This window comes from Vanessa cardui, chromosome 23 (genome assembly GCF_905220365.1).
Source record: "Vanessa cardui chromosome 23, ilVanCard2.1, whole genome shotgun sequence".
Classification (NCBI taxonomy): Eukaryota; Metazoa; Arthropoda; class Insecta; order Lepidoptera; family Nymphalidae; genus Vanessa; species Vanessa cardui.
Window position 1 is genome coordinate 1,816,543 of NC_061145.1, and position 15,022 is coordinate 1,831,564.

Below are 15,022 nucleotides of genomic sequence, written 5' to 3' on the forward strand. Positions count from 1 at the left end.
TGCTGCGCACAGATGCGAACACTCGTCGGGTACCTACCAAGGACGTCACAAAAGCTAGGTACTTACTATAGAATTAAAAAGTTATAGTAAAATCTGCGAGGTGAAAAGTAACCTTTTTGTTAAATTCAAACAGGCACGAAGTCGCGGGCACAGCTAGTTCATAATTATATATAAAAATAATAATAAAGCAATTTGATTACAACTGGGTGCCACGTGACAGCTCTTATAATTTTCATTAGTACGACACAACTTCGATGTAGCATCGCCAAAAAAAAACGACTACTTTCGATTTATACAACCAATAGAAATAGCTTCCTATCGCGTAATTCGACGCTATTCGTCGCTATAGATTCTCGCCAATTCAACCCGAGAAAGCAAGTGCTTATAAATCGACATGTCAAATTTACGAATATATTAGGTCATATGATATTACAAGTTATTACGTTTGGGTAAAGATCATATTCACATAAGAAATAAATATTGATAATTTGGGAAAGCGTACTTAATTCGGATGTGATCGATTTTACGAATTTTATCGATGTTACATCAAAGTTGTGTCGTACTATACTTCTTTTTTATGTATGTGTTGTTAATTTACACATGTTTTTAAATGTATGCGTAAAGTGTAAGAGTTTAAATATTTTAGAATATTGTCGACGTAAATATAAATATAAGAATGATTACGTTTTAACAACAATACAATATTGTAAAGAAATTTAACCCTTATTACCTTATAATAAGGATCACGTCTGTCTACAATTATTACTTTACGTGTCTGTACTTTACGCTTCCTGTTGCTATTTGCTAAAAGGCTTACATCACTCTCAAATGTTTGACGATAGTGTTGTGACGACACTTTGACATTATATCGATAACGAAATATTTTTACTCTATTCTCATAAAAATAATAGGTATCGTTTATGTATCATTATTGCTATGAATGTAAGTATTTGTGCTACAGAGTAACTTAATCGTGTACACAATTAAAACACAAGAAATGCATTCGAGTATCATTATATTCGGACATCACTGACTATATATTTTAATTGAGAAAATTCCTATAACATTGAAAACATGACATTTAAAAAAACCTACCAGATTCTATACGCACTTGGTGGTAAGACAAGCCGATCTGGGTGCCACCCAATCATCACGTAATATACCGCTAAAAACAATTGTATTATTACGTTCCAGTTTGAATGATGAGTTAACCAGTGTAAGAATTTTCTGATACCACGTTTACGTTTAATAAAAAAAATTTTTCGGTATACTTTCATTTGACATTACATTCAAAATGGCTGACATTTAAATATACTTCTATTAATTACACCTCACTAATGACTTTCTGTTAACGCTATTATAGTATTCAGAGTAAAGAATGCTATTCAGCCTTCTTATATTTATTTATATAATAAAGAACACAAGTGAATGAATGAATGGAAAAAAAATTGAAAGACTAAGTTATGAATAAACGTTTATAAAAGATAAAATCATTTAACGATAAATGAGTTTATCATTACTAAAATAAAATATTTAATAAAAAGTTTTGAATTGTATCATACGAGTATAGTTTGGTATGTTAAGTGAGCCTCATTTATCTATTTGCTATTTTATAAGGGCATCGGAGCAGCGTGGAATATACTCCTAACCTTTTCCTCAATGGAAAAGGAGGCTTTAGCCCAGCAGTGGTAAATTTACAGGATGTTACTATTAAGGGCAGGATTTGAGACACTAGGTTCAAACCCGATTTAAGCCAAAAATAAGTTATGCAGTCACTAAAAAATTACAAAAATTGCATGTAAATAATATTTGATTTTGTCAACTTTGAAAACCTTTTTAAAACCTTTTTTTATTTTAATTTATTAATAAGTTAATGGCCTGCGCCTAATGGTAAAAAGTCACCACCTCTTATAGACTGATGCTGGAAGAAATATTAACCATTCCTTACATCAACCTTGGGAGGTAAGGTGATATATGTATATATATACTTATGCTTGGAATTAGATTATCTCACTCACCCTTCAAATCGGAACACAGTACCAAGTATTCCTGATTGGCGGTAGGATATCTTATGAGTGGGTTGTACTTACCCAGATGGGCTTAGAAAAAGCTATACCATCAAATCAATATTTCTCTTTATTATCCAAAGTATTTCCGCTCATTTTCAATTTATTTGGGTAAGTTTTATACCACGAGATTAAACCCATTTTAAATAATCTTGATCTAGACGAATGCTAATGTTTGTCCTGTTAGAAAATTCTATTAAAGTAAATCTACCGTTATTCAGAAAATACATCCTTCACAAAAACATAACACAAGCAGCGTAATCATCTAAGCTAATTAAAAAGTTTAAAGAAAATTAGCGCTTATGTTATTAATACATTGGGTTATAATCGGAAAAATGTACCGACACCTGCAACCTTTTCTTCCTCACACGCAGAAAACATATAAAAACGGTCAAACTTAACAGTTTCCACAGAATTCCTTCCTAGTAGTTGATTTTGTATTCGTTTCAATTGGATCGCAAGCTACAGCATATTCTTTTTACATCGAACTGTATTCTGTATAAATGAAATGTTTCGTCAATGAGTCCATAGAAAATCAATACGCTTACAAATGTGGTAGTTACGACCTTTTAAGTAATAAGTTTATTTATAAAGATATCAATTGGGAACTATTAACGTATCAACCAATCAAAATCGATCGAATTTCATCACTCTGGTGGTCAACGATAAGGTTTTCATTCGAGTATAATTGACCTCAGTGGCACAAACCACACGTTAAAGAGGAAATTTTAATAAGGAACAATGTTGCTATATGTCAAATTCTTAAAAACATCTATAAAATAAAAAAGAGCGTACAATTAATAGGAGTGACACATTTGTAAATATATAGGTCTCTTTCTCTCACACGCTAAGTTGCGCCGGTGTGAGGTAACGGCAAACGACATCACGCTTTTTATGCCTTATTATTCTCGAATCTCTTGTGTGTGTGCATACGCACACATATACACAAGGACTCCACAGCACTTTCTTTTTATTTTCCAAAGAAACTCTATGTTTTATTAACACTATTCTACTATATTTATTTATTGCTTTTTTGGTTCATTGGTTTCAATGGTTCATTTAAATAAAGGCAAGCGACCATATTTTGTAACTAAGTTAATGTGCATGTCCTATAGTGTAAGTATAATGGCGCAAATCGTCGCGTAAGGAATAAGCCTTTCTCTTTCTTGTATCTTTTACCTACCTATACTTTTTCACATAATATTATATATACATTTACATAATACATTTATAGATTGTAAACACAAATGTGCTTATTTTTAATTGCGTCTGTCATTAAAAACAAAATGCACAGCGTAAGCAATTTCGTTCCAAATGTCCGAACCGGTATCCCATGAAGCCTTTTATTTTTGTTATGATTAATGCTTTAGACACCCTTAAACCGGTAAAAGGTATCCATTATAAAGCTTAGCTCTCCAAAATAGGGGATTTGCACGGTCTTTGGTGTTCAGTGATTTCATACATATATATGTATATCTTTCATATATATATGACTAGCGTGTTCATTGAATGACGATGATTTATCTCTTCAATAACTTTACGAGAATGCTCTTACAATGACATTTAAAACCTAACGCAAGTTAAAAAAACGCACTCCACGCACACATACAAAAACACAATAAAAAAACTGAGGATTACGACGTCACAGCATGGTTACTTTGATTTTGAATTTCGAACAAGTTTAAGTATTATTTCAGTAACGTCAAAACGGAGAATCAAAATGCGCTATAAAAGAAATTATTTTGATTGAAATTTCATCATTACGTATTTTTATAATATAATAAAATAAAATAATGTAAGTATCGAAGAAATAGGCATCTGAAAAATTTAAAGCAAATACAAGACATTTTTAATTAAATAAGTTACCTCGCGTGACGTGGTCGGACGTATAACATTTGTTAGAACCAAATGTTAATACAATTTGGGTAGTTTTATAAGTTTACTTGGTAGAACACTTGGCAATACATACTATAAAACAAGGTCAAAGTCCTGACCACGTCTGTCTGTATTTTCGCGATAAACTCCAAAAGTACTGAACGGATTTTTTTTTTATGTTATAGGTAGGCGGACGAGCATATGGGCCACCTGATGGTTAGTGGTCACCATCACCCATAGGCAATGACGCTGTAAGAAATATTAACTATTCCTTACATCGTCAATGTGCCACCAACCTTGGGAACTAAGACGTTATGTCCCTTGTGCCTGTAGTTACACTGACTCACTCACCCTTCAAACCGGAACACAACAATACTGAGTACTGTTATTTGGCGGTAGACTAAGTGTTGAGTGGGTGGTACTTACCCAGACGGGCTTGCACAAAGCCCTACCACCAATTTTCTATATGGATTTTCATGCGGTTTTGATTAATAGAATGATGGATTCATGGGGAAAGTTTAGGTATATTTAGTAAGGTTCTTGTAACAAATATTTGTTTATCGATGTGTATATTTAACGAGGTACATCACTAATTGCACGTTTAATGAGCTCGACTTAGACCTTTCCAACTGAAACTTTCAGGCTGAGGAGCTTTAGTAAGCATTTTAAGATGACATTTGTATTTGAAAATATTTGTGTTCACACATAATATATTATCTATACATATAATAAAATTGGAGTGTCTGTTAATGCATATGGATGTATTTTTATCTGTCTGTTTGTTCTGGCTAATCTCTGGAACGGCTGGACCAATTGTGACGGGACTTTAACTGGCAGATAACTGATATAATAAGGCTACAATAATATTTTTTTTGTTTAATTCAAACGCTTACAAGGTCGCGGGCACAGCTAGTTGACTAATATGTTCGTACAATGCATCTCATAAATAAGAAATATATATCAATATACATATATAGCTTCTATTTTAAACAATAAACACTTTTCATAAGTTAATGTACCTGTTCCACACATATTGCAAACAATATAAGTCCTACATATATTGTTTTCCATTTTGGTTATGACACCTATAAATCAAAAAAATACTGGTTTTCATCCGTTCTTTGGTTTTGTTTCCAAGTTTTTTATACTTTAAAGACATTTCCAAGTCTAACGAAAATGATACTTCATAAAATATAGTTTTATATTTTGATTAATATTGAAATATTTTAGCGGAGTTCTGCCTTAAGAAATAGATTTTCCTACAAAGCTAGTAGCGGTTTCATTAAAACTTGAAAAGATTTCTTATTTTCAATTCATAACAGTGAATCAGAGCGTGGCTCGTCACTCTTTTAAGTAAGATGTTAATTTGAAAACAAAAATTATGAATGTATATTTATTGTACCTTTTTTTTGTAGCAGGGTAAATATTCACAGATAAACGACTCCTGGGGGGGTGTCGGGTTATTTGAGGTTGTACTCACTAAAAACCCTGCGATAGCCGCTATCAGCAGAGAGGCTGTGGGATCGCTTTCGCAGCACGTCCGCTGCTGCTCCCGATATTTAGTGTACCTGTGATTTTTCCTTTACCTGTGAGCTTTTCGAATTTTTCTGTGTGCGTTTTTTCTGAGGTACGTAGCGTAGCCATCCAGGCAACCAAGTTGTTCTTACTGTATCTTGTATCTGTTACAGTGGCCTGCCGAAAGACGGATAGGGTACCGCTGGTTTTTTAGTGGGTAAACCCGGGGTACTTGGGCGCACTCGGCGTTCAGGGCTCCGGGGAGTCGGGGTCCACACTTTCCATCACGTGGGGGAAGCGTGTCATACGTTTTTCCAGCGAGAAAAAAAAAGACCTGTTATAAGGTAAAGTGTATATACAAATATGACGATTATGAATTTAAACGACGATTTACGATTTTTATTTTAATTGAAATATGATGATTATAACGACCTCTGTGGTCGAGTTGTGTGTACACCGGTTTTCATGGGTACGCCATTCTGAGATCCCGGGTTCGATTCCCGGACGAGTCGATGTAGAAGGTTTATTAGTTTTCTATGTCGTCTTGGGTCTGGGTGTTTGTGGTACCTTCGTTACTTCTGATTTTCCATAACACAAGTGCTTTAGCTACTTACATTGGGATCAGAGTAATATATGTGATGCTGTCTCATATTTAAAAAAAAATAGCCTGATAGTAAACCAAATTGTTTTTCACTTAATAGAGGTTTATGTTAACTTTGCATGTATCTAATAATAAAATGTAATGCAATACTTATAACATCAAAAGACAAGCGAACAAGTATTACAGAGCCACCTCATCTTAAGAAGGGCTTAAACGCACCCATCAATCAAACGAATGAGCGCCATAAACACCTGTACAAAGAGAACATATTCTAACAAGTCCCAAGACGCATCTTTCTAATCAATTTTGTTTGTGATGTCTACACACTCTACTAACTCCGAGTTCGATAAAGGCAAGCGAATAATTGTGATGATTTCCATTTATACAACTCATTAAAACATTTTAGATTCGAAACAGCAATAACAACAACGGCCTATAAATTTCTCACTGCTGGGCTAAGGCCTCCTCTCTCCAATGCGGGTTGGTGGAATACACACGTGGCAGAATATCGATGAAATTAGCCACATATAGGTTTCCTAATGACGTTTTCTTTCATCGCTGAGAACTAGTTGAATTATGAATACAAATTAAGCAAATGAATATTCTGTGCTTGTCTGGGTTTGAACCCGCATCCCTCATCGATTAAGATGTAAGCTAACCACTGAGCCATCGCGGCGCTCAGATCCGAAATGTTACACATAAAATAACACAATTATGTACTTGATATATTAATTACATCATTATTAATAACAACAACAACAACCTGTAAATTCTCACTGCTGGGCTAAAGGCCTCCTCTCCCTTTGAGGAGAAGGTTTGGAACATATTCCACCACGCTATTCCAATGCGGGTTGGTGGAATGCTAATGTGGCAGAATTTCTATGAAATTTGTCACATTCAGGTTTCCTCAAGATGTTTTTCTTCACCGCTGAAGACGAGATGAATTATAAAGAAACATAACATGAAACAGCGGTGCTTGCCTGGGTTTGAACCCGCAATCATCGGTTAAGATGCACGCGTTCTAACCACTGGGCCATCTCGACTCTAATGTTTGATTGAATATTAAAACTAACAAAAGAAGTCGCAGTTCGTTGCTTGTATCAAAATAAACGCTGTCGTTCCTTCGTATCATTTATCAATTCATTTTAAATCCGTTCTTATTCCCACGATCGAAACAAATATAAATTGCCCCCGGGTCGAACACGTTCTGCTCGAAGTTTATAATGTTTCTTTAGTCGACACATTTTATATAAACTGCCAACTCATATATTATTTATTATCTTGCTCTATCTGCATCTTATCTTAATTAAATTTATTTCAATGTTTAAATATTATCATCTAAAGTTTATTTAACGTTATGTTAGTACAAATATACGAAATCAATCATAGTAACAAAGGGTACACTTGAAGATTTGTGTTGTGTTTGGGAACCCAACTCTAATGGTACTTTACAAATACATTGTATTGTTATTTTCGAATATACTAGCAACCCGCCCCGGCTTCGCTCGGGTGCAATACTGATACGAAATATACTACAGATTTTTTTTATTTACGACATCACATTAGAAACTTCTAAAATTATTAGTGTTTCTTAACTATATTGTCCAAACTCAAACTCAAACTCAAATAACTTTATTCAATATAGAAGCATTACACTTTCTTATTGATGGTCAATTGAAACACTACCACCGGTTCGGAAAAGAAAATACCCTGACCTGAGAAGAACCGGCGAAAGAAACTCAGCGGGTTTTTTTTTTATTTGTCTCATATATTATTTAAACAATTTAAAATGAGATGAAATAGCCAGAAGGCGATCGTTTCATTCCCAAGGTGTGCTATCGATCATAAACTCATTAATTGTATAGTAACCTTTTGCACACAAGCGTTCCTTAATAATTTTCTTAAATTTGGCAACAGAGGCATTTTGAACGCTTTCTGGGATCCTGTTGTAAAACCGTATACATTGCCCCACAAAGGAGTTACTGACTCTATGTAGTCGAGTAACAGGAGTAACAAGTTTGTGTTTGTTCCTTGTACCAATGCCATGAGTATCACATTTTCTCATGAAATCATTAATATTTTTTCGTACATACATAACACACACTGGCAATATATAATTGCAGAATATATATTGAGAAGCAACAGTCAATATCTTGATTTCTCTAAATTTATTCCTTAACGATTCTTTAGCTCCTAGGTTATAGATTGCGCGAATAGCCCTCTTCTGTAGCACAAATATAGTATGGATAGCGGCTGCGTTGCCCCACAGCATAATAGCGTATGACATTATACTGTGAAAGTAACTGAAATATACTAAGCGAGCCGTATCAACATCGGTACATAATCTAATCTTTTTGACCGCGAATGCCGCAGAACTCAGTCTACTCGCCAATCCGTTAATATGGGGGCCCCATTGCAACTTGGCATCAACAGTAAGGCCAAGAAACTTAGCAGAATCAATTGGATCCATAGATTCCCCGTTAATGAGTACATCGGCTTTTACATTATGTACATTTGGTGTACTAAATTTCACAATTTTTGTTTTATTATTATTAAGCCTAAGATAGCCCCCATACAAACTCAGACCCCAGGAGACCTTTTTCCTTTAACATCAACCCTCTGAATTCTATTGTTAAGATAAGAAGTCAGAAGGTCAAGCGCACATTCTCTAATTCCATAGTAATAAAGTTTCCTGACCAGAGTCTCATGTTGAACACAATCAAAGGCTTTGGATAAGTCACAGAAAACCCCTAAGGCATCCCGTGACTCCTCCCAGGCTTCATAGATATTCTTAATAAGCTCGATACCAGCGTCTGTTGTCGAGCGACCCCTCGTGAATCCAAATTGTTTACTATGAAGCAGATTATGTTTGTTAAAATGTTCTAATAATAGATTCAGAATTATTTTCTCAAATATTTTGCTCAGGGTAGGTAGAATCGAAATTGGCCTATAGTTATTGGGGTCTGAAGAACTACCAGATTTAAATATTGGAATAACTTTACTATGTTTCATCAGGAAATATACCACGTTGGACACAACTATTAAATATTAAAGCAAGAAAAGGTGCAATCACATCAATAATCGAATTTATCACCTTTAGAGAAATACCCCATAAATCAGCCGTTTTCTTGATGTCTAGTGACTTAAAGGCGCGTATTATGTCGTTGGGGTTTAAAGTCCATGCGTTATATTCAAAAACCTTCCTCTCGAATCACTCTATCTATTAAAAACCGCATCAAACCGCATCAATGCTTCATTTTAAAGATCTAAGACAGACTGCGGTAAAGGACTTGTTTTTATACTATGTAACGATGATAATGATAATGATTTTTTTTTTGAAAAGTATATTTTTTGTTTATAGATGTTAGTTCTTGTAAAGAACTGTGCTATTCTTTGTGTGTGTGGATGCACTCGATAACACATCCTTTATTCTGAACCCAACGATAAAGAGTAGTGCTGATTAGTGGTAGGATAACTGATGCTATTGTCCCAATTGTTATGTTAACTTGGTAGAAATATATCTACGTCTATAGTCTATGTCGATAACGGCAGTCAAAGGGTCAACACATTACTAATTCTTTAATATTATTTTAGATAAATTTGGTGTTCGAATTTTAAAAATAACATTAACCTTTCAACCTTGAAATATTTTACTAACAAGCGTAGACGAGCAAAATTATATGCTTAATGTAAAAAAAACCATAAATCTTATATGAATATAAACTGTCCCATTTCATGTTACCAGAGGTCAAGGTTTTAATTTATTAAAGCCTATTAGACTCATTCAAGGTTTATGGCTTGATTAAAATAAACATTTTTTAAATTTGTATAATGATATTATCATATTATAGACATATTTTGTGTATAATCTCTCATTAAAAGTATAGTCACCTTTTTTTAAACTGATTTAATCATGAGTCAGTGATAGATCTTTAATTAAAAACCAGTAGTGAAGTAAATAGTAAAGAAACAGTCCGTTAATTTCGCACTACTGGGCTAAGGCCTCCTCTCCTATTGAGGAGAGGGTTTTGGAACATATTCCACCACGCTGTTCCTATGCGGCTTGGTGGAATGCATATGTGGCAGAATTTCGATGAAATTTGTCACATGCAGGTTTCCTCAAGATGTTTGCCTTCATCGCCGAGCACGAGATGAATTATAAACTTAATTAAGCACACATATATATATATATATATATATATAGAGGTGCTTGCCTGGGTTTGAACCCGAAATCGTCGGTTAAGATGCACGCGTTCTAACCACTGGGCCATCACAGCTCCAATAAAAATTAAAAAAAAAAATACGTTTTCCTATGTAGCTAGGTATACTGTTTATGATCTCATATATTGCCAGTGTGTATTAATCATTGTGATTTCGGACTAGAACCTCTTTTACCGTCTATTCATGTTTCATCATAAATCTCAAGCTGTGTTATTGTATTAAGGCATTTAACGCGGGTGAGATAGTAAAGTGATTCTAAAACGTAACCTTGCAGCGTTCCTATCATTATATGGATAAAGTTTTTTGTATCGCTAAACCGATTTTATATATTCTGAAAGTAATTTTCCACTAAACTAAAAGTTGCACTCTAGCGCCACCTGCGTTTAGACTTTGTAGTAGTATATCGTACCTAAGTGTCAAAAGCCTCGTTGAAGTCAATATAAACCACTAGAATTTGACATTATTTTTTTGTATAAAATAATTGTATAAAACATTTTTAAGTCAAATATCTGTTGTTTAGAGTTCTAAATTGATAAAAACCATAATGAGTTAATGAGTTACGCGGTGGTAGGGCTTTGTGCAAGCCTGCCTGGGCAGGTACCACCCTCTCATCAGATATTCTACCGCTAAACAACAGTACGCAGTATTGTTGTGTTCCGGTTTGAAGGATGAGTGAGCCAGTGTAACTACAGGCACAAGGGTCATAGCATCATAGTTCCCAAGATTGGTGGCGCATTGACGATATACAAACAACAGCAGCCTGTAAATTCCCACTGCTGGGCTAAAGGCCTCCTCTCCCTTTGAGGAGAAGGTTTGGAACATATTCCACCACGCTGTTCCAATGCGAGTTGGTGGAATACACATGTGGCAGAATTTCTATGAAATTTGTCGCATGCAGGTTTCCTCACGATATTTTCCTTCACCGCTGAGCACGAGATGAATTATAAAGACAAATTAAGCACATGAATCAGCGGTGCTTGCCTGGGTTTGAACCCGCAATCATCGGTTAAGATGCACGCGTTCTAACCACTGGGCCATCTCGACTCTTTCTAACCACTGGGCCATCTCGATGGGCGATATAAGGAATAGTTAATATTTCTTACAGTGTCATTGTCTATGGGTGATGGTGACCACTTACTTACTTATGGTGTAAAGATCTTTATTTCTCAAAAAGATTTACTACAAAATCACTTAAATAAACAAAAATACAAAAAAAAATGTTGGGACAAAACGGAAATAACTAAACACTTACTAGATTACATAAAACTTAGTATTTAAATATTTAAGTGTAGGGCGAAATAAAGTAGTTTTAAAAATATTGTGAGGGTAGTAAATATTACTACTTATTTAAAACTGACTATTACTCTCGCTTTTTTTTCAGTCACTTAATCCATTAAAGCTGTAAAAGATAATTGTATAAAATACATATGATCCTATCAATAAACACTGTCAATAATACTGATGCTTCATTGTACACAAATTTACAAACACTATATATATCAACTGAAAATATTCTTAGTATGAACACATATGAGCTATTTCCAATTTTATACAGAACCCTTGAAACACACTGCGCAAATGTGGCTTTTTATAACTGAATATTTTTCATTGTCTTGCGATATTGCCAAAAAGATTATTTTCAAGGTGAGTTTCCAGATTTTAATTTTGAACAAAATGATAGGAAAGATTTCGAGGTCGTCTTTTAATAAAGAGTTGTAATGTATATCAAAACTCATACATAAACATATATACTGTTGTCATTTATTTGCAAAAAAATCCAAGAGTAAAATGTAGAGACACGGTGTCTTTGAGTCGAACCTAAATAATGGTACGTATAAATTAAAAAAAATGATTGTCTATTAAATTTAAAAATATATATTTTTTTTGAATTTAGCACATCTATAAAGTTGTTATTACTAAATAAATTATATTCATCAAACCAGAAAAAGAACGTATACGTCAAAACTTTAGACGCTTTTTTATTCTCACAAATCATAAAAATATTATTCGTCAGTAAAATTACTTTATTACGGTCTAAAGTTTTTTTATGGCAAATAATATGTCAATATAGCCTAAAGAGGCAATAAATCTAGACATAAAATAGCCCATCTTAACCCGTCACAGAAATCACACGCTCAACAAAAGAAAATTCTTAACGCCAAAACGGCAACAATGATTCCAACTGAAGCCCTCAGCAAACATTCTACATCTACTGTATTGAGATACCGTATTTATAGAGAGAGAAAAAAATATGGAACGTTACAAGTGGAAAAGGGATAGTGATAACTAATATAGAGTCCGTAGACGGTTCGTAGCTTCATAGCTACGGCAGTATTATCTCGTAGATCGAGCGCGTAGCACGTCTACGCAAAGTACGTTCCGTAACGTCAAGTCGTAAATATTACGGTAATGAGTGAGTACTGTATATTGTTCTGCGTGTATATTGTTATGTAAAAAGTGGATAAGTTTTTGTCTGACAAGCAAACGTACAATATCATAGTGAGAGGTAATGCGAGTGTATTCTACGGTTTGGAAGGTAATTTAAATGCTTTTAAATATTACTTTCTTTTTCCGGCTCCATTTTTTATTTTTTATTAATATTAATTTAGAGAATTATGACTAGCATTTAATATCAGCATAGCGATTAATATGATAAAACAAGTATTGATACGTCAAATCAAAAACTTTCGAAAGATTTTACTGCTTACATTTTTTGTTATTTTATGAGCCAAATCTAATATTACTTTTAGTGTTAAAGAATTAAATAATCATCAATACTGTTATTATTAATATAAATAAGATACTTATGCATACATTACTTATGATTTTTTTCTATTTTTCATTTATACCTTACAAATAATTTTGCTTTCAAATGCATCGAAATTCAAATTAATTTCTAAATACAACAGAAACAAAACATGTAAACATCTAATAATTTAATGCTTTCGAACTTGTACAGTGATTATTTTTTCATATATTTTTTTCTATATTTATAGGCTTAATCGAGTAGAACAAAATACAAGCGTCGCTGAGTCCTAGGTTACCTACATATGCAAATCTGTGTCACTGAAGACGTAACCCACATTGTTAACGATTGATATATTTTAAATAACTCAACATTGTTAATATTTAAATTGATATCAACTATCATTCCAAATTAAAAATGTTTTTTTTTTATTTGTTTTCAATACTGGACAGATAGTATCAGATTTTGGGGAGGGGGATAATTAATAATTCTTATCAGTAAGTAATATATGTCTTTAGTCTATAGTCAGTTTAAAACTATATATGTAATTAATGATTTTATTTTGTACTAAAATTAATTTTTATTTATTTATTTCAGTTCACTTTTTAACATCGAAAGTCAAGACCATAATTATATAACAAGACTTATATTAGGCAATAAATATTAATCAATTTTATAACTTCTAAGCTTTCTGAATATTCTACTTAATTTAAACACTCTGTTGAGATATTAAGGACATAACGTATTAGTATTTTTGTGTGCTATATAGTTGACTATAATATGGAAAATTCTCAGGTCAAGTCCACATTTTCATTTAGTTGTGTTATTGATTCATTTGAGACATATTTGTCAATCGAATACGCAATCTAGTGAAGAATACTTAGTCTCTTATACAGCTGCATGAAGCAGGATTTGTCTTTAATTGAATTACTTCTAATGATTAATTTAGATACATTTTTTAACTTCAGTACTAATGGTATCTTTATTATCCAATAAATATTAAAAAATAACTTCTTTGTTATTGTAATATTTTTGACGTAATTTACAGGGTTTTTTTTACATTTTTTCGAACTGCATTGCATCTAAAATAATACATCTAAATGTACATATACTCAGAAAATAAACACTCCAGGTAAACTTTTTCTCCTGACCAGAAGAACTTTAGTTTTATGCTCCAAGTTGAATTCATTCGAACGAGATTCGAGGAATCGCTCATAGAAAGAAAACATAGAACTATTTTTACGATGGTTTTTTTTTAAAAGGCAAATAAAAAAGATTTAAATTTCGAATTCATAACGTTCGATGATTTCTGCTATACAAATTGTAAGCCTACTTGTGTTCATAGTCTCAACGTTATAATCACTCTGTAAAATACAGCTCTTATTCTATACTTCGAATCGAAATTTGATGGTTCTAAATTCAAAATAATTTAATTGAGACAATAAGACAAATAGTGTAATTTGTAAAGAGACTGCTATTGTCTGAGACAAACTAAGGGATAGCTGTTTCAATAGAATTGTTTTGTTTAGATCATTTACACAATATAAGCACGGGATTAATGTATTTTAATTCTGAATTGACCAATAGCGTTCAAGTAGAGAGTATTTCAACCAATCATTAATCATAAAAGTATTACGTCATATTCAATACAAACCTATATTTTTGCGTGAAATGATTGTGACAGTTTTTTTGTTCGATAGTATTATAATTTACACTTAATAATCCCAAAATATAAAAGAAAATAGTATTTATATCTGTATCGAGCATATGAGCTATCATTATTGATAAGAAAACTAACTGCATTGAGTAATCGCTTGTGAATATCTCACTAAAGCCTCTTGGAAAGGAGAAGCTTTGAGGAAAAGGTTTGGAACTAACGAGGCCGCAATGTAACCCACATGTGTGTGTCAGAATTTTATGTTTCTCTTTACCGATGATGAATGAATTATAAATACAAATTATGTACATGAAAAAATGTAGTTAGCTTGAGTAGATTTA

At 33.1% G+C, this 15,022-nt stretch overlaps 1 protein-coding gene across 1 annotated transcript in view; it reads left to right on the top strand.

The window, feature by feature from the left end:
- The first annotated feature begins 12,736 nt into the window (after nucleotides 1-12,736).
- The window catches only part of LOC124539924 (octopamine receptor beta-3R-like), a 73,671-nt gene continuing 71,385 nt past the window's right edge, over nucleotides 12,737-15,022 (top strand). The window contains exon 1 of the mRNA XM_047117303.1: nucleotides 12,737-12,814. The gene's annotated coding sequence lies outside the window, so the exon portion shown is untranslated. The remainder of the gene's footprint in view (nucleotides 12,815-15,022) is intronic.